The sequence below is a fragment of the Theropithecus gelada genome, chromosome 2, assembly GCF_003255815.1.
Source record: "Theropithecus gelada isolate Dixy chromosome 2, Tgel_1.0, whole genome shotgun sequence".
NCBI classification, from domain to species: Eukaryota; Metazoa; Chordata; class Mammalia; order Primates; family Cercopithecidae; genus Theropithecus; species Theropithecus gelada.
In genome coordinates, this window is record NC_037669.1 from 149,643,957 (window position 1) to 149,669,884 (window position 25,928).

The window sequence follows — 25,928 nt, forward strand, 5'->3', positions numbered from 1 at the left end:
ATTACAAATAAGCTGCTATGAACTATTGTGTGCAAGTCTGTGTGTGGACAAACACATTCATTTTTCTTCAGTAAATGCCTATAGTAGAATGGCTGGAAATTGTGGTAGATGTATATTTGACTTTTTAAGATGCTATCAAGTTGTTTTCCAAAATAATTATACCATTTTGCAGTCCCATCAACAGTGTATGAGATTTCTGGTTCCTCCACATATTCACCAACACTTGGTATGATTGATCTTTCCAATTTTGGCCATTCAAATCGTGCTATCTCACTATGGTATGTTATATTACACTTCTCTGATGACTAATGATGATGAGCATCTTTTCATGAGTTTATCTACGCACCCATATATCTTCTTTGGTTAAGTGTCCAAATCTTTTGCCTGTTATTTTATTGTGTGTTTTGTCTTCTTAGTGAGTTGAAGGTTGTTTGCATATTATGGATATAGGTGCTTTATTAGATATATACTTTGTACATGTTTTCTCTCAGTCTGAGAATTGTCATTTCATTCTGTTAATAGTTTCTTTGAAATGCCAGAACTTTTACATTTTGATGAAGTCCAACTTATCAACCCTTTCTATAATAGACTATGCTTTTGGTGTTGTATCTTTGAAATTTTTATCAAACCCAAGGTCACAATATTTTTTCTTTCAAAAGTTTTATATTTTCTAGGACTGATATTCAGGTCTACAGTCTATTTTGGGTTTGTTTATAATACAAAGTATGAACCAATGTTCTTTGTTTTGCATCCGGGTATCCAATTTTTCCAACACCATTTGTGGGCAATTATTGTTTCTCCACTGAATAGCGTTTGCATCTTTGTTGAAATTCAGTTGTCCATATGTGTGAGCCTATTTATGGACTTTCTATTCTATTCCATTCATATGTCTATCTTCGTGCAAATACAACACTGTTAATTACTGTAACATTATAAAATGTCTAGAGGGGCCAGGTGTGGTGGCTCACCCAATCGCAACACTCTGGGTAGTTGAAGTGGGAGGACAGCTTGAGGCCAGCAGTTTGAGACCAACTTGGGCAACATAGTGAGAACCCTGTCGCCACAGGAAAAAAAAAAATTAGCCAGGCATGATGGCATGCTTCTGTTATCCTAGCTACTTGAAAGGCTGAGGCGAAAGGATCTCTTGAGCCCAGGAGTTCAAGGCTGCAGTGAGCTATGATGGTGCCACTGCACTTTAGCCTAGGCACCAGAAAAAAACCCTGTCTTTTAAAAACAAACAAACAAAACACACACACACAAACAAAAAGCTCTAGAAATCAGGTAGCACTAGTTCTCCAATTCTGTTATTTTTGTCCAAAATAGTTTGGGCCATTCTAGGTCATTCACATTTCCATATGAATTTCAGAATCAGGATGTCCGTTTCTACCAAAATAGTCTTCTGTGATTTAGCCTGGAATTTCACTAAACCTGAGGATTTTGGGGAACTGACATCTGAACAATACCGAGAGTTCATCACCATGTTATATTTCTTTATTCAAACTTTTTTTTTTTTTTTTTTTTTTTTTTGAGACAAAGTCTCCCTCTGTCACCCAGGCTGGAGTGCAGTGGCACGAACTCAGCTCATTACAACCTTTGCCTCCCAGATTCAAGCAATTCTTCTGCCTCAGCCTCCTGAGTAGCTGGGACTGCAGACTTGTGTCACCACACTCGGAATTTTTTTTTTTTTTTTTTTTTTGTATTTTTAGCAGAGACAGGACTTCACCATGTTGGCCAGTTAATCTCTACTTTTTAATTGAGATATGTAGACAATTAATCTTTAATGTGATTATTGATAAGGTTAAGTTTTTCCTCCTGCTATTTGTTTTCTATTTGTCCCATTTGTTCTTTGTTTTATTTTTTCTTCTTTTGGATTACCCAAATATTATTTATAATTCCATTTTATCACCTTTCTTGTCTTATTAGTTATAATTCTTCGTCATTTTAGTGATTGCTTTAGGATTTATAGCATACGCATTTTTAACTTACTACAGCTTATCTTCAAGCCCTATTATACCATTACAAATCTAGGATAAGAATATTACAGTGTGGTGGTATGTGCCTGAAGTTCCAGCTACTTGAGAGGCTAAGGTTGGGAGGACAGCATGAGCCCAGGAGTTCAGAGGCTACAGTGAGCCATGATTGCACCATTGCACTCCAACCTGGGTGACAGAGTGAGACCCTGTCTCTAAAAGAAAAAAAAAAAGTTCCAATGGTATGCTTCCATTTTTCCCCTCAAGCTCCATATATTTTATTATTTTTACTTAAAACAACTGGCTTTCAAAATGATTTAAACAATAAGAAATCTTATCTGTTTACTCATGTAGCACCATTTCTGAAGTTCTTCTTTGTATAGACCCGTATTTCCTTCTGCCTTGAGGACCTCCTTTAACATTTGTCAGGCAAGGCTGCTGGTGATGAATTCTTTCAGTTTTCACATGTCTAAAAAGTCTTTATTTCATCTTTTTTTTTTTTTTGAAGTATATTTTTGTTGGGTATAGAATTCTAGGTTGACTGTTTTTCTTTTATTACCTTAATGATGTTCCTCCACTATCTTATCTATACTACACCATCTTGGGCAAAACTTAAACAGCACTGCAGTGAGAAATAGGTAAATCCACAAGCATAGTTAAAGACTTCAATTGAATACAAGCAAAAGACATCTACAACATCTTTACCTTTCTTCCTATGTAATGTGTCTTTTTTCTTCGGGTTCTTTTAGATTTTTATCCTTATCAGTGGATTTGAAACAAAACAATTATGCTTTGATGTAGTTTTCCTCATATAGCTTTTGTTTGGGGTTCATTGAGCATCTTGGATCTTTGGGTTTAGAGGTTTCATTAAATTTGGAAAATTTTTTCAGCCATGATCTCTTCAAATATTTCTTCTGTTCCTCCCTCCTCCTTCAGGGAACTTAAGTATACAAATATTAGACCACTTAAAGTTATCATGCAGATTACTGCTATTTTAAGTACTTTTGTAGTTCTTTCCTTTTGGTTGCACTTTAGACAGCTGCCATTGTTATGTCTCCAAGGTCTCTAATCTTTTCTTCTGCAATGTCTAATCTGCCCTTAATCCTGTCCAGTGTATTTTCATCTCAGATGCTGTGTTTTTATCTCTTACCTTGATTTGGGTATCTTAAAATATTTTCTATGTCTCCACTTAACTCTCTTAAGCATAAGTAATATAGCGCTAATTACATTTTAATTTCATTGTCTGACAAGTCTAATAACTGTATTAGTTCTGGGTCAGTTTTGATTCACAGATTTTCCCTTCTAGTTATGGGTAACATTTTCCTGCTTCATTGCATGTCTGGTAATTTTTTACTGGATAAAAGACACTGTAAAGTTTACTTTGTTGGGTAACAGTTTTGCATTCCCATAACTTTTTTTATTGTGGTAAAAAACACATAACATTAATTTTACCATCTTAACCTTGTTTTTGTTTTGTTTTGTTTGTTTTGAGATGGAGTTTCGCTCTTGTGGCCCAGGCTGGAGTGCAATGGTGCAATCTCAGCTCACTGTAACCTCCGCCTCCCAGGTTCAAGTGATTCTCCTGCCACAGCCTCCCGAGTAGCTGGGATTACAGGTGTAGCCACTATGCCCAGCTAATTTTTGTATTTTTAGTAGAGAGAGTTGCACCATGTTGGCCAGGCTGGTATCGAACTCCTGACCTCAGGTGATCCATCCATCTCAGCCTCCCAAAGTGCTGGGATTACAGGTGTGAGCTACTGCTCCAGCCTTCTTAACCATTTTTAAGTATATATTTCAGTAGTGTTAATTATACTGCATTGTCATACAACAGTTCTCTGTAACTTTGTCATTTTGCAAATCTGAAACTCTATACCCATTAAACACTAACTTCCCTTCTCTCCTCTCCCCAGCCCTTGGCAATCCCTTCTAATTTGTTTCTGTGATTTTGACTACTCTACATGCTTCATATGAGTGGAATCATACAGTCTTTGTACTTTTGTGACTGGCTTATTTTGCTTAGCAAAATGAGGCCTTGAGGTTCATCCATGTTGTAGCATATGACAAGATTTCTTTCTTTTTAAAGGCTGCATGATATTCCATTGTATCTCTATACCACATTTCCTTTATCTAGTCACCTGCAAGTAGGCATGTGGTTTGCTTCCACGTCTTAGCTGTTGTGACTAATGATGCAGTGAACATGGGTATGCAAATATCTCTTTAAGATCCTGCTCTAGCCTAGGCATAGTGGCTCATGCCTGTAATCCCAGCATTTTGGAAGGCCAAGGCAGGTGGATCACCTGAGGTCAGGAGTTCAAGACCAGCCTGGCCAACATGGTGAAACTCATTTCTACTAAAAATATAAAAATTAGCCAGGCGTGGTGGCGTGTACCTGTAATCCCAGCTACTCAGGAGGCTGAGACAGGAGAATTGCTGGAACTCAGGAGGTGGAAGTTGCAGTGAGCTGAAATCACACCACGGCACTCCAGCCTGGGCAACAGAACAGGACTCTGTCTCAGAAAAAGGAAAAAAAAAAAAGATCCTGCTCTAAATTTTTTCAAATATATACCTAGAGGTGGAATTGCTGGATCATATGTTAATTCTATTTTTAATTTTTTGAGGGCCCTCTATACTGCTTTCTATAATGGCTACACTATTTTACATTCCCAAAAGGGGTCCAATTACTCTGCATCCCCTCAGCAACACTTTTTAAATTTTCTGTTTGTTTGCTGTTGGTCATCCTAATGGGCATAAGGTGATACCTCATTACAATTTTGATGCACATTTGTTTTCTCTTATGAATACAGATGTTCTTCAACTTACAGTGTTATATCCTGATGATGAAAGTGCACAGAAAACTCACTTTTGACATATTTTCAACTTGTGATGGGGTTATTAGTACATAACCCCATTGTAAGTGGAGGAGTGTACTGAATGTCTATCATTTTTGCATTATCATACAGTTAAAAAATTGTAAGTCTAACCACTGTAAGTCAAGGACCATTTGTAGTGATATTGAACATCTTTTTATATGCTTATGGACCATTTGTATGTCGTCTTTGGAATGTCATCTGCTCCAATCCTTTGCCCACTTTTTAATTAGGTTGTTTTTAGTTAATGAATTATAGATCTCTTTATATATTCTGGATATTATCCCCTTATCAGTCATATGATTTACTAGTATCTTCTTCCACACCTAAGGTTGCCTTTTCACTCTACTGATTGTTTCCTTTGATGTGCAGAAGCTTTTTAGTTTGATGAAGTCCCATTTGTCTATTTGTGCTTTTGTTGCCTGTGTTTTTGATGCCATATCCAAGAAATCATTGTCAAATTCAGTGTCCTGCAGCTTTCACCCAATGTTTTCTTCTAAGAGTTTTAGGTTTTACATTTAGGTCTTTAATCCATTTTGAGTTAATTTTTGCATATGGTTTAAGGTTCAACTTCGTCCTTTTTTTTTTTTTTTTTTTTCTTGAGACAGGTCTCACTCTGTTGCCCAGGCTGGACTGCAGTGGCATGATCTTGGTGCACTGCACCCTCAACCTCCCAGGCTCAAGCAATTCTCCCACCTCAGCCTCCCAATTAGCTGGGACCATAGGCACACGCTACCACGCCAGCTTTGGGATTTTTTGGTTGTTTTTGTTTTTTGAGATGGGGTCTCACTCTGTCACCCACGCTGGAGTGCAGTGGCATGATCTTGGCTCACCACAACCTCCACCTCCCAGGTTCAAACGATTCTCCTACCTCAGCCTCCCAAGTAGCTGGCTAATTTTTGTATTTTTAGTAGAAATAGGGTTTCACCATGTTGGCCAGACTGGTCTCCAGCTCCTGACCTCAAGTGATCCACCCACCGTGACCTCCCAAAGTGCTGGGATTACAGGCCTGAGCCACCATGCCGGCCTTTTTTTAAAATTATTTTTTGTATTTTTTATAGAGACAGGATTTTGCCATGTTGCCAAGGCTGGTCTCAAACCACTGAGCTCAGGTGATCCACCTGCCTCGGCTTCCCAAAGCGCTGGGATTACAGGCATGAGCCACCATGCCCAGCCTCAACTTCATTGTTTTGCATATGGATATCCAATTTTCCAACACCATCTGTTGAACAGACTGTCTCTGCCCCAACATGTAAGTCTTGGGACCTTTCTCAAAGATCATTTGATATTCTGTCTCTCTCCATATATATGTGTGTATGTGTGTGTGTGTGTGTGTGTGTGTGTGTATTTACATGCTCTTTATTCTGTTCCATTGGTCTATATATACGTCTTTATGCCAGTACTATACCATCTTGATATCAGACTGCTGCTTTGTAGTATATTTTGAAAGCAGGAAGTGTACACTCTGTAACTTTATTTTTTTCAAGATGGCTTTGGATATTCAAGGTCCGTTGGGATTTTTTTTTTTTCTTTTTTGAGAAGAGTTTCACTGTTGTTGCCCAGGCTAGAAAGCAGTGGCGTGATCTCGGTTCACTGCAACCTCTGCCTTCTGGTTTCAAGCAATTCTCCTGCCTCAGCCTCCCGAGTAGTTGGGATTACAGGTACTCGCCACTATGCCCGGCTAATTTTTGTATTTTTAGTAGAGGTGGAGTTTCACCATGTTGGCCAGGCTGGTCTCAAACTCTTGACCTTGTGATCTGCCTGCCTCAGTCTCCCAAAGTGCTAGGATTATAGGCATGAGCCACTGCACCCGGCCAAGATTTTGTATTTTAGAGTTGGTTTTTTGTGAGGCAGGGTCTCACTCTGATGCCCAGGCTGGAGTACAGTGGTGCAATCTCAGCTTACTTACTTACTTACAACCTCTGTGTCCTGGGCTCAAGCAATCCTCCCGCCTCAGCCTCCTGAGCAGCTGGGATTACAGGCACCTGCCACCATGCCTGGATAGTTTTTGTCTTTTTAGTGGAGATGGGGTTTCACCATGAGACTAGGCTGGTCTCAAAATCCTGGCCTCAAGTGATCCACCTGCCTCGGCCTCCCAAAGTGCTGGGATTACAGGTGTGAGCCACCTTGCCAGGGCAAAATTTTAAATTTTTTTTTTTCTGTTTTTGTAGGTAGGGGGAAGCCCTATAACCATTCTTGATCTTTATTCTTGGATGCAGTTAAATTCTTGGAAAGAGTTTGACCCTTAGGTCTTGCTTTTAAGCTTCATTAGGCAGGACCAGGGCAGAAGTGAGTTTAGGGCTCTGATTCTCAACAGGAGATGACTATGCTCCCCAGAGGACATCTGGTAAGGTCTGGAGACATTTTTTACTTTCACAAAAGGAGGCATCACTTGCATCTAGTGTGTTGAGGCCAGAGACGTTGCTAAACATCATATAATACACAGGAGATCCCCTTAAAACAAAGAATTATCAAGTCTAACATTCCTATAGTGCTGAGGTTGAGAAACCACACTGTCTGTGGGCTAATTATTCCCCATGATTGAGGCAAGAGGGCTCTGAGTACCCAATAACCTGTACATTACTATATGGTTTTTTACCGTGTGGCTGGTAAGAATTGGCACTATTCCTGGTCTGTGTGAGTGCTAAGCACTATTCCTTCTAATCCTTCCCAACAGTTCTTTCCCAGGTCTCCAGTGAGTTTCCTCATACACATGTGTGCTAACCAGAATTCTGATGAATACTTGCCAGGAACTTTAAATAAATTATTTCTAATCCGGCCAGGCACGGTGGCTCATGCCTACAGTCCCAGCACTTTGGGAGGCCGAGTCGGGCGGATCACAAGGTTAGGAGTTCGAGACCAGCCTGGCCAACATGGTGAAACTCCGTCCTATTAAAAATACAAAAATTAGCCAGGTATGGTGATGCACACCTGTAATCCCAGCTACTCGGGAGGCTGAGACACGAGAATCACTTGAACCTGGGAGGCAGAGGTTGCAGTGAGCCAAGATCATGCCATTGCACTCCAGCCTGGGCGGCAGAGCGAGACTACATCTCAAAAAAAAAAAAAAAAAATTTCCAATCCTTAAAACAGCCCCCAAAAGCAGTAGTTGTTATATCTATTTTTACTGATAAAATCAAGCTCACTACGGTTAACTAACTTGCCCAACACCACTCAGTTAGTAGGCACACATTAACATCAAAACAACTAGAGTCATACTGAAACAAACTTGAAACAAGTGTGTGAAAGTCCACGTTATCACTATTTAATATAAAGATGGGTCCAGGAAGCTTCCCCTCTGGACCTGCCATAAGAGAATTTAGTCATTCTGCTTACAGAGTTAGTCTGACTCTATACAACTCTTGAAATCTTAGAATATTTTACTTTAGTTAACTTCATTATTTAAAGTAGCATTAATCGGCTGACCCAGTGTTTTTTGTTTGTTTCAAAGTGATGGGTTTTTTCATTAAGTCATAAGGTAGTATGAATGTCTCAGTAAAAATTCACTAGATATTTTATTCTCAGCTAATAACAATGACAAATGTTGTGAAAGAAAGAAGTAAGTTTGAAAGTGATTCTTCATGGTGGCCTAAAACCAAAGACTAAGGAAGGCCACCATGATATTATAAGTAACAGGTGCCATTATCAAGGTAAATTACATTTCAGATTTAAATGTTTTCTAATTTATAAAGCACTTTCAGATGTATTATCACATCTGATTTTCACATCAGCCCAGTGAGCTAAGGAACAGGACTGAATATTACATATTATAGAATTATTAGCTGTTTCCTCACATGTAAAATGGGAATAAAAATAATATTACACTACATAAATTTATACACATACATGTGTGCATGCACACAGGTACACTGCACACACGTGTGCGCACGCACACACACTGTATTTTCAGTTCTAGGACCCATCTTTATTCCCATTTCTACATATAAGGAAACAGGTTCAGAGGGATCAAGCTAAACAGCCTAGGTCATCCACTAGTAAGTGTCAAAGCTGGTAGTATTTCCAGTGTGCCCGAGTCCCAGTTCCATGTTCCTTTCAATAAACCACAATGACTCTTGAATGGCCAAAAGCAATGATGTCATGAATCAGGTTCTCAAGGGAACCAAGGTATCATCTTTCTACATGATATTCAAGAAAGAGATCTGAGCTTCTTTTATGTAGACATTGAAATTAGATGACTCAGTATAGAGGATTACAAAACAATTCTTCCTGTACGTGGTTCTTTTTACTATCTCAATTCTAACTGAACTCCAAATCCTCATTTTTTTCTAAACATCTAAAATATGATTGGCCCAGCATGGTGGCTCACACCTGTAATTGCAGCACTTTGGGAGGCCAAGGCGGGTGGATTGCTTGAGGCCAAGAATTCAAGACCAGCCTGGGCAACACAGGGAGACTGTCTCTAAAAGAAAAAAAAAAAGTCTTAAAAAAATTAACTGGACATGGTGGTACATGCCTATGGTCCCAGCTTCTCAGGAGGATCTCTTGAGCCTGGGAGGTCGAGGCTGCAGTGAGCTCTGATAGCAACACTGTACTCCAGCCTGGGTGACAGAGCGAGACACTGTCTCAAAAACAAAACAAACAATAAACAGCTGTGCCTCATAGAAAGCAAACATGTACACATACAACCATAATTCAAGTCTACTGATGAATGTACAAGCAGAATTCTATAGAAGAAAAAAAACAGATAGCAGATGCTTCAAACATGGGTCTGACAAAAATTATCCTGAGAGGATAGGGTTTAAACTGGATGGGCCTTGAAGAGTAAGAAAGCTTTTCAAGTTCCATTTTGGGTGTAATAGATATTTCCAAAATCTTGACTTAAAAAGCAAACCTTAATATGTCACTCCTATTTCTGAACATTATTCCTTACAGAAACTTCCAACCAGTGAGTGTTACTTAGAAGGATGAGTTAATAGGCATATGCCAGTACAAAAAAGTAGGTACAAAACTAAATGTGGTTAAAAAAAATCCCCTCCCCAAACACCTAAAAAGTCATCTAGTCCAACTCCCTGTTTAACAGATGAGAAAACTGAGGTCACAACCTTGTCTACTCAGAAGACAAGAGTCACCAAGAACAATGATCTCTACCAGAGTGTAGGAAGTAAATATAAGAACAATGTATATTTTTAAAACTAAAAATAAGGAAACAAAATTAGCTTTACAAATATTTAATGTGTATATTTTCAGTAGAATCCTAAGTTGGTCCTTATGACCAGATCCCATGACGCAAACAGTTCAAGGGATATCCCAAGAGAGGAGTAGACAGTCCACAAAGAGCCTGGACAGTGACTGTCATTCCTTTTTCGCTTCCAGCATTTGTGATGTTCTACAGTCTGTGCATGCCTGGTTGAGTGGATTAACAGATTATATAACCCCGTTGACACCAAAGCTACACTCACTAAATAAGCAAGTAGCTTTAAAAATATGTCTGCAAAGCAATTGGAGACTGTAAAAAATACAAATCATATAAGCATAAGAAAACAATAGAACACACACCTCTAATCTTAGTAGGAGTCTTCATCAGCTACATCAGAAAACAAAAGAGGAGCAGTGTGATCGCATGTTGGGCAAAAAAGTCAAAATTATCGAGATTATATAAAATACAACTTTATACTCACTCATTAATAAACAGTATTTTGTGCATATATTGTACGAGATATTAGTTAATGATATGATAAAGTCTTTCCAATTAACAATAGATTTTAAAAATCATCTTATTTTATGTTTTTATTTTTCATTTAACTCCTGTCTGCCTTAGTTTCCTCATCTTAAACCCTACTTTATGATTGGCTGCCAGGATGAAATGATAATGTACAAAAAACACCCAGCACAATGTTAGTGATGTAGAGAGCACTCAAACAGCAGCAGCGAGGGCGCTTGCTCTAGACTCCTCCCCCTCCATCCTCCCTAACAAAACAAATCCATGTCTCATTGCTTATTAACATGTGTTTGCTAAGATACCCTCTTCCTGATTTTCCATCATCCCCACTCTTCTTGTTGCTAAAACTATGTCCCACGCCTTATGCGCCACAATCTCTATGAGCTCCCCTTCTTATCCCTTTAAGTTTAGTTTTAGCGGCTCATGCCTGTAATCCCAACATAGGAAGACATAGCCTCCTGAGTAGCATGCATGCATGAATTCATTCATTCATTCATGCATTCATTCATTCATTCATTCATTTTTTGAGACAGGGTCTTGTTCTGTCATCCAGGCTGGAGTGCAGTGGCACAGTCACAGCTCACTGCAGGCTCGAACTCCTGGGCTCAATTAATCTTCCTGCCTCAGCCTCCCAAGTAGCTGGGACTACAGGCGTATGCCATCACACGCAGCTAATTTTTCTATTTTCAGTAGAGATGGGGTTTTGCCGTGTTGCCCAGGATGGTTTTGAACTCCTGGGCTCAAGCAACCCACCTGCCTCAGTTCCCAAAGTGTTGGGATGACAGGAATGAGCCACCACATCCAGCAGCATTTATCTTCATATATACCCTAGTATATATAACCTACACATTAAGTAGAACATGTATAACACATATATTTAGTATATAAAAGTTAAAAATATAGACCTTGCAAGTAGTATATGCACAACATGTTGTTACTGATGAGCTACAAATTCCAGAAGCCTGGGAACCACTGCTCCAACATGTGAGGAGAAGCATCTCGACCTCCCATCTCAGCTGGAGTAGGTAGACACAGGGATAAGCATTTAGTAGCTTCTGACAACACTTTGTTTTTCCTGTAATGCCAATAACTGAGTTGGAAACATTTAGAAGGAAAGAGAAACAGGGAACCCTAGAAACCTCAATTCTAATAGAAGAACATAGTCACATAGTCAGAAATGGTAGCTAAACTTTTATAATTCTTAAAGCAATTGAGGCCCAGACCCGGGGAGCTTTAGAGATTAAAATCAGCACTTAGAAGAAAAAGTAGGCAGTCAGGCACTCACTGGCATATTCAGGAGTTTAAGAGGTTTGTTTCTGCAGTTTATCCCTAACCCCAAAGTGCTGCTCTATTCTCTTTGGGCTCATATTTCCAGGGTTCCAAGCAATAGTGCCTTTTACAGCACTGACTGTTAAGTCATCACAGAGGCAGACTTTTTTTTTAAATGGCTAGACAAGGCCACACCATTAGTAACATTTGTAGCTATGCAAAGAAACATAATAAGGGTAATCAAATATCATGCTTTGGGTGGTAAACTGATCTAAACTGGGGATCATAAAGGAATGTTATCCCCCTCCTCCACAAGAATACAATTGAGCAATTGGTTGATTCATTATAAAAGGACTGGCACAAAGGCATAGCCTTTGTTGGACTCCAGGTATAATATAGGAAAGGCAATTCCAGTTCCTAAGAAAGCCATGTGTTTTGTTTTAACTACATAACATGTTCCCATGGCACTCACTTTCCATGGTTAATTGGTCACAATGTGTTCACTTCTCTAACAAGAGCCACAGAGTATTCTATGGTGCATACAAATAAGTTGACTGCTTCACAAAACTGAGCAAGTCTTAATTCTCTACTTAGGTTTAAGAGCTCAGGTCACTGGGAAAAGAAAACATAACTTTTTAAAAGCTGGCCTCTTTTAAGAAAACTCCAGAGTCTTTAATTCTTTGGCACTGGGGCCTATATAAATTGCCAGCAGTATCAGTATCCAAGTTTCCTCGACATGCATCATTCAAGATCTTCTCAGCTTTACACAGGGTGGGAACTGCTCATTTTCTGCTTTACTAAGAAAAGAACTTAAGGTAAGGCTGCTACAGCTTCTAGGGCTGCGTAGGGTAAAGACAGAGAGTTTTTTGGCCAGCCTCAGAAACCATTAAAAATGTTCACGAAAGAGCAACTTGCTTATTTGTACACTATTTATAAGAAAATCATCTTTCTGAAAGCTTTCAGGCCCTTCCCAAATTCAATGAAACCGTGAAAAGGTTTTAAGCAAAGTTGTTATCCCCAAGTACATTTTGGTACTTGGAAATGCTGAAGAACAAATATAATGATAAAGAATGTATTTCCATTTAGATATTTTCTTCAGACTGCAGTTGCTTAGACAGAATCTTATTACATTCCTAGTACTGGAGATACCCTCTATTACTATGTCTTATAATCTGTGAAATTTCTCTGGAAAAAAGCGGAGTTTTGCTTATCCACAATTAAACTATAGACTGGAAGAGCTGTTTCCATCAGACTGAAAGCATCAAGTTTCCAGGCAATAATACACACACATTCTAGATGGCACAGAAAGAGTACATTCAGTCACTTCAGCATTCTCCTAACAACTTATATCCATTTCTGAAAGGAAAATCAAGGCCCAGCCGAGAATTATGAGTCTAATATTTTTATCCAACCCCGAATAAACCAAAACAGTCCTTTCTTCTCTAACCAGTGGTGCTTATAGAAGAAAGTATTCAAACAGAAAAATGAAGAGAGAATTAAGCATTATATCTTCACACCAAGGTTCCTAGTTACATTGATTATGCAAAGCCATCTAGAGTCCTAAAGCAACAATGCATTTAAAAAAGAAATACTATGAGGGTGCTTTTCTCAGTCTAACAATTATATGAAAAAGCAAACTGGAATCCGAGGCTGTCTTATTGCTATTGACAGAGAGAAATTTTTGTATACCTGCTTCTGCTGGTCTTATCACTTGAGATTTGGGAGTCCAGAAAAACAGTTCAGAAGACTTAAAATTCAGTCTTCCTAAGCTGTGTCTATCCTCTCCCAAAGCTGGTGTTTGACCAAAGAAAAGAAGCAATTCCACACAGAAGTGTTCTGCCTATTACTACAGATTTTAATCTCGACAGAACTTACTCTCAGTAGAAAGGCCAACCTGCAACATGGGTGTGGTTTAGAACCATAAAAAAAAATCAAGAGACAAAAATGTGGATGTCGTAATCATTTCCATTTGATTATAGCTGGGGAGCTGAAAATATATTGTTGTATTCACCTTACCACTTAGATTTTACCCAAGCAGGTTTTCTTCCTATGGAATGGGAGTACCTATGAGCTTCCATATTCTTTTTATAAATGTTCCTCTGTCACTTTAATTCAAAAATGGCAATGTTAAGCTGGGCACAGTGGTATGTGCTTATAATCCCAGCTACTTGGGAGGCTGAGGCAGGAGAACCACCTGAGTCCAGGAGAACAAGGATGTAGTGTGCTATGATAACTCCTGTGAATAGCCACTGCACTCCAATCTGGGCAATATAGCAAGACCCTATCTCTTAAAAAAGAGAAGAAAATACCAATATTGTTTTCACCATGTAAAAAATCATGAAGAATTAATTCCCAGAAATAATTAGAAAACTGTAAAACCAAAAACAAACAAACAAACCCTAACATCTTACTGAATTTCAATTAGAGTCACTGGACTGATTTCAAGCAAATATCCAAAATTATCTTTGAATAGTAACTGAAAACATGTTATAATATCATACAGTGTTAAAACCAGAAGATGCCCCAAGGGTTATAGTCCAATACTACCATTTAAGTGAGGCAAGAACAGTTTCACTTGCAAAATGTATAATGCATTTTCACTGTCTGGTTAATTATCTGAAAGGAAAGTCTAAAACAGCTTTTATGATGGCTCCATAAAGGTAAAGAATGGATGTTATAAAACTGTTTCATAAAGTGAAAGAAAAAGTTAGGGACTTTTATAAGCCAGTTTTTTTTGTTTGTTTGTTTAAAGTACATACAGTACTGCACGATCCCTAGAAAATACAAACTAACCTATGGTGACAGCAGAACAAAGGCTGCTTGGAACAGGGTGAAAGGAGGGATGGAAAGCAAAATACACGAGGCGGCTTTGGAGGAAAAGAAGTGTTCTACATCTTGATTGTGGTGGTGATTTGGTGGCTGTATATACCTGTCTAAACACAGCTGGTTGTCCACTTTAAATGGGTAGAGTCTAGCATACCTAAATTATACCTCAATGAATGTTAAAAATACACACTCATATTTAAATATTTTAAAGGACATCTGTATTGAAGAAGGCTTATTCTTGCTCTTTATGGCCACAAGCTGGTAGAGTGAGAACCACTGGCAGAAATACCAGGAGACAAATTCTGCACCAATGTAAGGAAATATTCTGTCCACATGGTCCAGAGACAACCTGGACTGGAACAGTGAGGTTCTACACCCGGAACACTGGACCTGTGTGTCCAAAAGCTCAGAGTCAATTTTGGAGGTGCACAGGCTGTTGTCTTTGGGAATCCCTACATGGAAAGTTGGATGAGGTGACATTAATGTTTTTTGCATTGAAAATTCCATTATTTCAAGGAGACCACCTGTGGATGGCTGTAGTCCTGCTGCTGTTGCATGGAGTTCTGCTAACCTCTTGACTAAACATGTATTTGCTCTGATTTCCTGTAGGACTTCACTTCACAGGAAAAACCAATTATCTGCCCTATGTGTCCTTTTATAAAAATGGATCCTGTGTGGTTATTTTCTGATTGTTGAAAAGCAATATGCAGAATTAAAAATATTTGGAAAATAATAAAATCTAAATTGTTCTCAAGCACACCATTCAGAAATAACCAAGGCCAAAATGTTATAAATTTTCAATCTTTCTTCTATGTACATGTGTTTGAATATACAATTTTCCAAACAAAATTGGTATTTGCTGTATATAGTTTTACTTAATACTAAAGTTTTCAGTTTTTGAAAGTATGCCTTTCATGCTTCATAACAGTCCATGTTGTGATTATACCATGATTTATTTAAGCATTCAGGTTGCTAACTAAGGTGGTTTCCTATGTTTTACTTTTAGAAATAATGCTTCAGCAAACATCCTTGAACACAGAGGGTAGATGGGGAATGAGGGACATTACAGCTGTGAATCCAGTTGCTCTAAGAGTTTACCCATTCCATTCTGTTACAAGCCATTTCAATTTCCCCTTTGTCGGTAAATGTCACAGTAGACAGTTAAAATGTACAGTATGGAGACTGCCACTTTTGCTGACAATATATTCTTCTTCAATATCCACTATGAGCCTAAACCAAAATTCCAAAAAAAAATACTGAAAAATTTTCTAATTTGATCTCAATAACAACTATGTAGAAAATGATATAGTGCCAAGTCACTGATCAGGGCCAAGGATATGGCTCAGTTCTTGTTTGTTATTTTATTTTATTTATTTGAGACAGAGTCTCACTCTGTCGCCCAGGCTAGAGTGCAGGGGGACAATCTCGGCTCACTGCAACCTCTGCCCCTCCCAGGTTTAAGCATTCTTCTGCCTCAGCCTCCCGAGTAGCTGTGATTACAGGCGCCCACCACCGTGTTGAACTAATTTTTGTATTTTTAGTAGAGACAGAGTTTCACCATGTTGGCCAGGCTGGTCTCAAACTCCCGACCTCAAGTGACCTGCCCACCTTGTCCTCCCGAAGTACTGCGATTACAGGTGTGAGCTACTGCACATGGCCTGTATGGTGCAGGTTTAACAGCCTATGAATATTTTGAACCATCACAAGTACTCAATAAATACTGGAGAATAATAAACTGAGTCAAAGTTGTATATGTAATTCAAATTATTTGATAAAGCAAGAACATTTAGAAAAGAATTTACTATTCCATGTTTAAATGCACCTTCAAGGCAAGAGTCACATTTTAAAAAATCTCTACAAACCCATAAACATTTGCTTAGAGATTTGTTTCTAAGATTGTCATATCGTCTGTGAGAATATCTTTCTGTATCTTAAAAATAGTCTACTTCTCAGGCTTGGCACGGTGGCTCACACCTGTAATCCCAACACTTTGGGAGGCTGAGGTGGGTGGATCACTTGAGGTCAGGAGTTTGAGACCAGCCTGGCCAACATGGTGAAACTCCATCTCTACTACAAATACAAAAAAATTAGCCGGGCATGGTGGCAGGCACCTGTAATCCCAGCTACTTGGGAGGCTGAGGCAGAAGAATGACTTGAACCTGGGAGGCAGAGATTGCAGTAAGCCGAGATCATGCCACTGCACTTCAGCCTGGGTGACAGAGCAAGACTCTGCCTCAAAAAAAAAAAAAAAAAAAAAAGTCTACTTCTTAAACTTCTGAAGCATCAGAGTAGTGATGACCCCTGAGAATGACGGCAACTGGAAAGCAGTCAGAGTTTCTGGGGAGCCAGGAGTAATTCTGATTTCTCAATAGGGTGCTGACTGTGGGAGTAGTCATTTGTGAAAATTCATCAATCTATACACACAATTTTTATGTTTTTCTGCATATATACTATACATCACATTTAAAAATAGAAGAAAAAAGTCCACTCCCTTGCTCATTATACCTCTGAGTAATCTGACTGAACATGAATTAACATATTTAGTAAAAGATGAATTGGAAACCTCACCTCTAACAATCCCAGTTTTACTTGCTTATATGAAACACTCTTAGCAATGTTCTTTTGTTTAGAATATTCTAAGGACACAATACATACATACATCTTGCAGACTTTTGGTATAAAGATAATATAACCAATTACTTAAATTTAGTACTTCAGTAAGTAGTTACTAAGTACTCACTATAGCCAAGATGCTGCAGGGGTTTCTTTAATGCTGAACACATTTATGGAGGAAAACATCATAGAGAAGAACTCAAAAACAGCCTTTGGAAATCTGGCAGATGACATGGATTATTTTTAGCATTTTACTTCGGTTTTTGAGGAAAATGAGTAGATGCCATACTTTTAGCATCTTGGAAAATGTTGCCTAGAATAAGTAGGTGTCAAAACTTGTCACAAATATGTATCATAGATAAATTGGTAGACAGAGGGCACACCAAGCAGCTGAAAGTGCATGAACAAAGGTGTGGAAGCAGGGGAGCATATGGTAGGCAATGAGTCACAAAAAGCAAATATTCTGGCTGAATGGGTGTGCCTATTTCATATCAGAATTTTTTTTCTGAATCCAAGCTACCAGAGAAGCAGGCTCAATGTGAATTACCTTCCTTTCCTACTCACAGAGACAAATGTTGTGGCAGCTCTGCTTGACTACACAAAAGCCCTGAAACATCCTTTTCAAAACTATTTGTTTTGGAATCTGGCCCTGAAATGTTTTCTATTTAGAAAGATATCCTGTTAAGTCACATTTTCTTATGTACATCAACATGAATGCTTGGAGCCCTGCTGGTAGTGATAACCACCGCTATCTTATTTGTCAACAAAGGCAGACAATGCATCTGTGGCAGGCAGGATAATACCCGGTCCCCCAAAGATGCCTGCATCCTAATCCCCAGAACCTATGAATATGGTACCTTATGTGGGAAAACAGATTTTGCAGATGTTCATTAAGGGTATGGGCCTTGAGATGAGGCAGATTGTCTTAGATTATTTGGGCAGGCCCAACCTAATCACATGAGTCTTTAAAAGCAGAGAACTAAAGTGTAAGAGGGGCTTGACCCACTGTCACTGGCTATGAAGACAAAGGAAAGGAACCATGGGCCAAGGGATGCAGGTGGCCTCTACAAGCTGGGGATGGCCTTCCCTTTACATCCGGGAAGAAAACGGAGATCTCAGGCCTACCACCAAAAGAAACTAAATTCTGCCAGCAACCCAATGAGCCATGAAAACGATTCTCCCCTAGAACCTCCAGAAAGGAATGCAGTCCTGCTGTGTTGACTTTAGCCTGGTGAGACCTGCGTCAAACTTCCGACCTATAGAACTGTAAGATAATAAATTTGTACTGTTTAAGTTGCTAAACTTGTGGAAGTTTGTTATGGGAGCAATAGAAAGCTAATACAGGCTCGGATAGTTTTATTCAGAATGGAATGCTCTTATCACCTTGGCCTTGGATTATCCACGAGAGAACAGCTATCATTTGGGAGATGCAGCAGGGCGGGGGTAGGCAGAGTTTGTTTGAGGAGAGAGATCAATGTCAATTTTACAGTTCTCCTTAAATACATTTTCCCTCCAATAACATATACGTATTAGATGTTAGTCAAATATTTAGTGTAGGAGCTTAAAAAGAAAAACACTACAAAAATAAAAATACTCTAGATTCTGCCAATGATGATGAGCAGGAATACCTCTGTCTTAACCCTTCCTGAGAGACTGGACCCCACAGATTACTGAAATAGACATGAAATGATGCCTAGAAATTAGGTGCAGTAATTGTCTTTTCTTTTTTGAGACAGAGTCTAGCTCTGTTGCCCAGGCTGGAGTGCAATGGTGCGATCTTGGCTCACTGCAATCTCTGCCTCCTGGGTTTAAGCAATTCTCCTGCCTCAGCTTCCCGAGTAGCTGGGATTACAGGTGCATGCCACCAAGCCCGGCTAATTTTTGTATTTTTAGTAGAGATGGGGTTTCACCATATTGAATACGCTTGTCTTGAACTCCTGACCTCAAGTGATCCACCTGCCTCAGCCTCCCAAAGTGCTAGGATTACAGGACTGAACCACTACACCCGGCCAGGTGTAGGTTTTCATTAGTCATAAAATCAACATGTGGACTTTATTCTAAATGCAGATTCCTGGGTCTCAACCCAACGAGTCTCATTCAGAAGTTTTAGGATGGGGCCTAGGAATCTGAATGAGATCTAAAATAAGTATTTCTGAACTTTTTCCTCGAACAAATGGTTAATATTGCTGAAGCACTCCCCATTTCTCCCACCAACTACCCGAGACCTCTGCTATGCTGATCAAGGCCCCAAGTGCAAATCTTGTCAGGAGTTAGCCCATCTAGCAGCCCAGATGATTAAGGACATAGCTTTGATATGAGAAGACTTGGATTTGAGTCGGCTCCTGTTTCTCAAGCACAGATGGGGTGCTTTGGGCAAGTCAGTTACATTCTCTGTGCCTCAGTTTCCTCATCTGTATAAAAGGAATGAAATACCTACCTGCCCACAGAGTTATGACAGATTAAGCACAGTTCTTGGAACATGGTAACCATTCAGTTACTATGATCACTACCACTATAATTCCATTTTCATATGAAATCAGAGGCAGCTTGAATTCTTTAGCATTTTTCATTCCTGGAGTATCTGCAAAGACTAAACATTTAATGGAAACAAGCTTCCATTCTGGACTGCAAGGAATTGAGCGTGTTTACAAGAGATTGGCATCCATGTCTAGTTAAGGCTACATGTACCCAAGGGGGCATAATTTTATTCCAAACCTCTAAAAACGTTGGCTAAAGCAAAAAAAACAAACAAACAAACAAACAAAAAAACTTCCTAATCACAACATTTTGGAAATGTATCCATTTTTTAACCTTAAAATATGAAATGCCAACTATATGGATTATTGTGACAAGAGCTTGCCATCACAGGCTATTTTAGTGGCTAACTGGGATAGGGTCCATTGTGATTTGAAGACTGTTGAACCTGCAATTAAATGACCTACTCAAGGTTACAAAGCAATTTAAATAATCTCAAATCCAGGTGAATATGAAGGACATAAATAATTGTGTCACTGGCCAGGTGCAGTGGCTCATGCCTGTAATCCTAGCACTTTGGGAGGCCTGGGCTTACAATCACCTGAGGTCAAGGTTTCAAGAACAGCCTGGCCAACATGATGAAACCCCATCTCTACTAAAATACAAAAATTAGCCGGGCATGATGGTAGGTGCCTGTAATCCCAGTTACTTGGGAGGCTGAGACAGGAGAATCGCTTGAACCCGGGAGACGGTAGTTTCAGTGAGCTGAGATCGCGCCACTGCACTCCAGTCTGGGTGGCTGAGCGAGACTCCATCAAAAATAATAATAATAATACAATTATAATAATTGTGTCACTAAACAGTACACACAATTCAACATGAAAATTAATAGATACAAAAAGTAAATAGCACTGCAGTCCATGCTGACATGATCACAGTCAAATGGCCTGCTGTTGGGGTCACAACTAGAAAAACAAATCAGAGACTAAAATTTTTTTTTTTATTATACTTTAAGTTCTAGGGTACATGTGCACAACGTGCAGGTTTGTTACATATGTATACATGTGCCATGTTGGTGTGCTGCACCCATTAACTCGTCATTTACGTTAGGTATATCTCCTAATGCTATCCCTCCCCCCTCCCCCATCCCCACAATAGGCCCCGGTGTGTGATGTTCCCCTTCCTGAGTCCAAGTGATCTCATTGTTCAATTCCCACCTATGAGTGAGAACATGCGGTGTTTGGTTTTCTGTTCTTGCGATAGAGACTAAAAATTTAATTAATGATATAGAAAAGTAAGTGATTAGTTGTAAAGGAAGAAATATAATACCTATTATTTTCTATATCATTTAGTGTTCTTTCTCTTCCTGCTAGTGTGTCTTCCTCCACCATTGTTTTTTCTCTACCTTATCCTTTATAGAAAAGGTAGAAAACATTAATAAGAAAAGGGGCATCTGAAGAAAGTCTTCATGTTTGCTCTTGCTATTTTTTCTCAAACTATCATCTTCCAGACTACAGGGCAGGATTATCTGTTGGGGGAAACCCTTATCTTTATGTTTCCATGAGGACCTATTGTCAAAGCAGCACTTCTGGCCTCTTTGCACTTCTCTCTCTCTCCTCCATAAAATGGGAACTGATTTACCTCACTGGAGAGACAGTAAGTGTCTTGGGCCCACTGAACCTCATTCCTCTACTGCAATAGTTCTCAGACTTTAAATGCAATAGAATCACCAAAAGGACTTGTTAAAATGTAGACTCCAGGGTCCATCCTCCAGAATCTTTGATACAGTTTGTCTGGAATGGAGACCAAAAGTCTGCATGTCTAGTCAGCTTCAAGGGAATGCTAATGCTGCTTGTCTGGGGGCCACACTTTTAAAACCACTGCTATACTCAATGGAGCTAAAGTGGTTTTTACTGAGCGGGGTAGGGTAAAGTGCTAAACATCACTGTCCTTACATGGTTTGCCCCTTCCCTCTTTAGCACCTGCCTGTCCTCAGGACACAAGCTCTCCTCTTCCTTCACATGGTAAAAGACCCAAAGGCAATTGTTCACTAGGTTTCCTGGGGATGTGGTGAGTAGACGTTAAGCTTCTGGGAAGAACAATATTAGGAAGGACATTTGGCCACAGACCCAGGCAGCAATCCTGGTCCCGCTCCACCAAGAATAAAGTTGACATTTCAAACTCCATTTGAGAGACCTGTATCTATTTCTCAGTTGGTTCAAAAAATAAAAGGAAGAAGAGTCTGAATTATCAGGCCCTCAAGAGTATCCATCATGATCATGATTGTGGGATGATCGGGAAGATAACCAGGAATTCCAAAGTCTGTGACCTCACTCTGGAAGCACAGTGACCCTCCCTTGTCTCAGCCATAATGCTGAAGCCAGATGATATCATCTGTATACAATGAATAATGTTCTTGCTCCTGTGGAACATGCTTTTACCACCAAAGTAATGTAAATGGAGAGAAGATATAGGATCTTCAAGAAATTCAGCCTACATCACTTCTCTGGGTCAATCATCAACAACTAACTTGTCCAGACCACGTTGGCTGCCTCAACAGCTTCCTTCCCACCCACAACTAAACCTAGACCTGGGGCTATTCTTCAGTGCCTTGGGCACCTCTTAACTACTCCCACTCTACCCTCATTTTCCATCCTTGGGTCTGGAAGCTCTGTTTCTGTTCTGTGTTCTCCCACCCTACCCACATCCTGCAGATGGATGCTTCTCTGTCTGTTCAATTTTCTGTTCAATTTTCAAATGACACCCTGCCTTGAAACCCATAGTTTAGCCAGGCTTGCCTTACCACTGCCCAGCCTCACCCAGCTCTTGAAGTCCCCGACAGCATTCAACACTTCCAACCCCTCTTTCTCCAGGAAGGAAATCTAGAGAGCAAAAGAGTTTCCTTAAGCAGAATTAAAACACACCTTCCTCCACAAAACAGAAAAAGAAAGTAGCAGGTGGAGCCCAGGCCAGGTCTCACACTCTATAGCCGCCATACTCCTGGGGTACCCATCACAGGCTCTTATAACTCCTCCTTCACCAAACTAAGAGCCTCTCCTGGCTGTCAAAGGGACAAAATGGCACCCATGGGCCAAACATTGCCTGGACACATGTCCTCTGTGGCTCATTGAGTGTTGGATTTTTTTTTTTTTTAATTTTGGAGCAAAAATATAAAAATTCGGAGATTAGCATAAAGTTCAGATTTCTATTTTTTCATTTAAAATCGGAATGTCCGGCAATACTGCACCCACATTCCTATATGGTAACACTGGGCTAAGCCAGGGCTGCTGTGCCCTCTAGATAACATGTGAACCTTGAAGTCTGGCGCAGGCCTTGTGATTCCCTGCCATCCTCATTCTTTCACTGCCTTCTTCCACAGAGCATACCTGAATGACCACCGCCTTCTACACACCCTTTCTACCCTTGGTAGTTAAGTGTAAGCTCTACTGCCTGCCGCTGCTAATTTCCTGAGCTATCCCTGCGTTGAAATTATATGGTATGGTGCTGTTGAGAGAAAGAATATATGTATTCTTTTTCCTCCTCAGCTGGTGGTTGCTTCCATTCTCAGTCATGAAGCTGTAATTGTACGGATCATGAACAAATGGCAAATCCCAAAGTGGCCTGACTCACAGAGGGTGAGGAGAGAGATGGTCAAGGGACTCAAAATAAAAAGGCAATCCTCTTTTTAACATTTCTACTTCCTTAAAAGATCTGGACTAATGAAGCAAAAAGTAGCCATATCCTGTATTGTTACAGGACAGAAATTCCATAATCAGAAGGTACCAAATATAGAATTTTATGGTGCACCTAATTTTTAATTATACATAAAGCAAATAAAAGTATGTTGTTTTTGGAAAGACCCTGTCACCTGCTAGTCCTCTTCATTTAGCAATAAGCTCTACTACAGAGTAGCTCAGAGGAGAATTTTTATGGAACAGGAAACAATCACAGTGCAATAAAAGTGTACAAAGATCTTTTCCTGTCTTGAATCATCTGTTATTTGCATGTACAATGAACTGGTTGAAAATACTACTATGCCATCCTATGACCTCAGTGTTACAGCAAGAGATACGCCCCAGGGTGGCACAAGTGTTGGTATCTTTTGAATTCCTGGTCTTTGCTCACAAGATTAGATTAGTGAGTCAGCATCAAGGTAAATAATATTTTCTTTTCAAAATCCTTCCTTCTCCTTCATACCTCTTTCCTTCTAAGACCAGAACTTATCTTTTTTCTTTTCTTTTTTTAAGTTGAAAACTTTTTTTTTCTTTTGAGACAGAGTCTTGCTCTATCACCCAGGCTGTAGTACAACGGCATGATCTCAGTTCACTGCAACCTCCGCCTCCCAGGTTCAAGTTTTCCTGCCTCAGCCTCCTGAGTAGCTGGGGTAACAGGCTTTAGCCACCACATCTGCTAATTTTTGTATTTTTTGTAGAGACGGGGTTCCACCACGTTGGCCAGGCTGGTCTTGAACTCCTGGCCTCAAGTGATCTGCCCACCTTGGCATTCCAAAGTGCTGGATTACAGGCATGAACCATGGCGCCCAGCCCTAAGACCAGAACTTATGGAAAAATAAACTGTATCTGATCCTACTTCTCTTTCTTCTCAGACTTCCCAGGATGAGAATAGAGTCTTTAGTCCTTTTCTCCTGGTTCAACATAAAACAGACTCAAAATTGGCCGGGCACGGTGGCTCACGCCTGTAATCCCAGCACTTTGGGAGGCCGCAGCGGGTGGATCACTTGAGGTTGGGAGTTCAAGACCAGACTGGCCAACACGGGTGAAACCCTGTCTCTACTAAAAATACAAAAATTAGTTGAGTGTGGTGGCACATGCCTGTAATCCCAGCTACTCAGGAGGCTGAGGCAGGAGAATTGCTTGAACCCAGGAGGCAGAGGTTGGAGTGAGCCAAGATTGTGCCACCACACTACAGCCTGGACGACAGACTGAGACTCTGTCTCAAAAAAAAAAAAATTAAAAATAAAACAGGCTCAAAATTAAATAAGGGATTATTTTTTCTTTTTTTTTTTTTTTTTGAGACAAGGTCTTGCTGTGTTGACCAGGCTGGACTCCAGCTCCTGGGATCCAACTGATCCTCCCACCTCAGCCTCTTGAGTAGCTAGGATTATAGGTGCACAACACCACAACTGGCTGGTGAAGGGAAATTTTAAATAGTCCACTAGGATTCTTTCAGTTATCTTTACTTGAGATCTAACCTTTTCTACTGATCCAGCTAAAGCAACAATGAAGGTCGGACTAAGGCTCTATCTACAGTGGAATGAGCCACCAGGATGATGAACGATGATCCCTTTGGAATATGATTTGCAGGTCACGAAGCACTTTCACATAACTTATCACATACAACAGAGCATTCTGTAAACCTTATATACAAATACAATGTATCTGTACTACGATTTTGGCACTGGACACGATACATCACTATACTGTAAATCCAGCCCGGCCCTGATTATCAGTGTTAATTCAGTTCCGAAAAGGGAAAGGTCCCAGCATGCTGTTTATCCTGAGTTGGAGTTGATTGTTCTTCTCATGGACAGAAACTAGTTAAAATTAAACCAGTGAGAACTATTCAAGCACTTATTTGCTAAATTCCTCTTTCAATGACATACTTGTTTCTTAGGAAAAATAATTTTTTAATCTTTACTTCTGTTTTCTTACATTGTAATAAAAAATGGCCTAACGACTTTTACACATATATTTCAGTACCTAGAGAGGCATAATATGTCATTGAGAGCGCTGGCTTTAGAGTTAGAATTCTTGAGAATGTCTGCTTCTTACTAACTATATCACCTTAAACAAGTGATTTAACCTTTCTGAGTCTTGGTTTCATAGCTAAAAAGTTAAGAGGATAATAATACCAACTTCATACAGTTTCAGGGAGGCTTAATTAAAACAAATAGCAAAAGGCTTAAAAAAAAAGCCTAGCCGGGCGCGGTGGCTCAAGCCTGTAATCCCAGCACTTTGGGAGGCCGAGACGGGTGGATCACGAGGTCAGGAGATCGAGACCATCCTGGCTAACACGGTGAAACCCCGTCTCTACTAAAAATACAAAAAACTAGCCCGGCGAGGTGGCGGGCGCCTGTAGTCCCAGCTACTCGGGAGGCTGAGGCAGGAGAATGGCGGGAACCCGGGAGGCGGAGCTTGCAGTGAGCTGAGATCCGGCCACTGCACTCCAGCCCGGGCGACAGAGCAAGACTCCGTCTCAAAAAAAAAA

The 25,928-nt window shown here is 39.9% G+C and overlaps 1 protein-coding gene across 2 annotated transcripts in view; it reads right to left on the reverse strand.

The window, feature by feature from the left end:
- Positions 1-25,928, reverse strand: part of PLS1 (plastin 1) — a 111,493-nt gene that overhangs the window by 70,601 nt on the left and 14,964 nt on the right. Inside the window, exon 1 of one of the 2 annotated variants that reach the window (XM_025377652.1) lies at positions 13,476-13,651. The exons of the other annotated variant lie outside the window; for it this stretch is intronic. The gene's annotated coding sequence lies outside the window, so the exon portion shown is untranslated. Of the gene's footprint in view, positions 1-13,475; positions 13,652-25,928 lie in introns of those variants that run through there. 2 annotated transcript variants of the gene reach the window in all.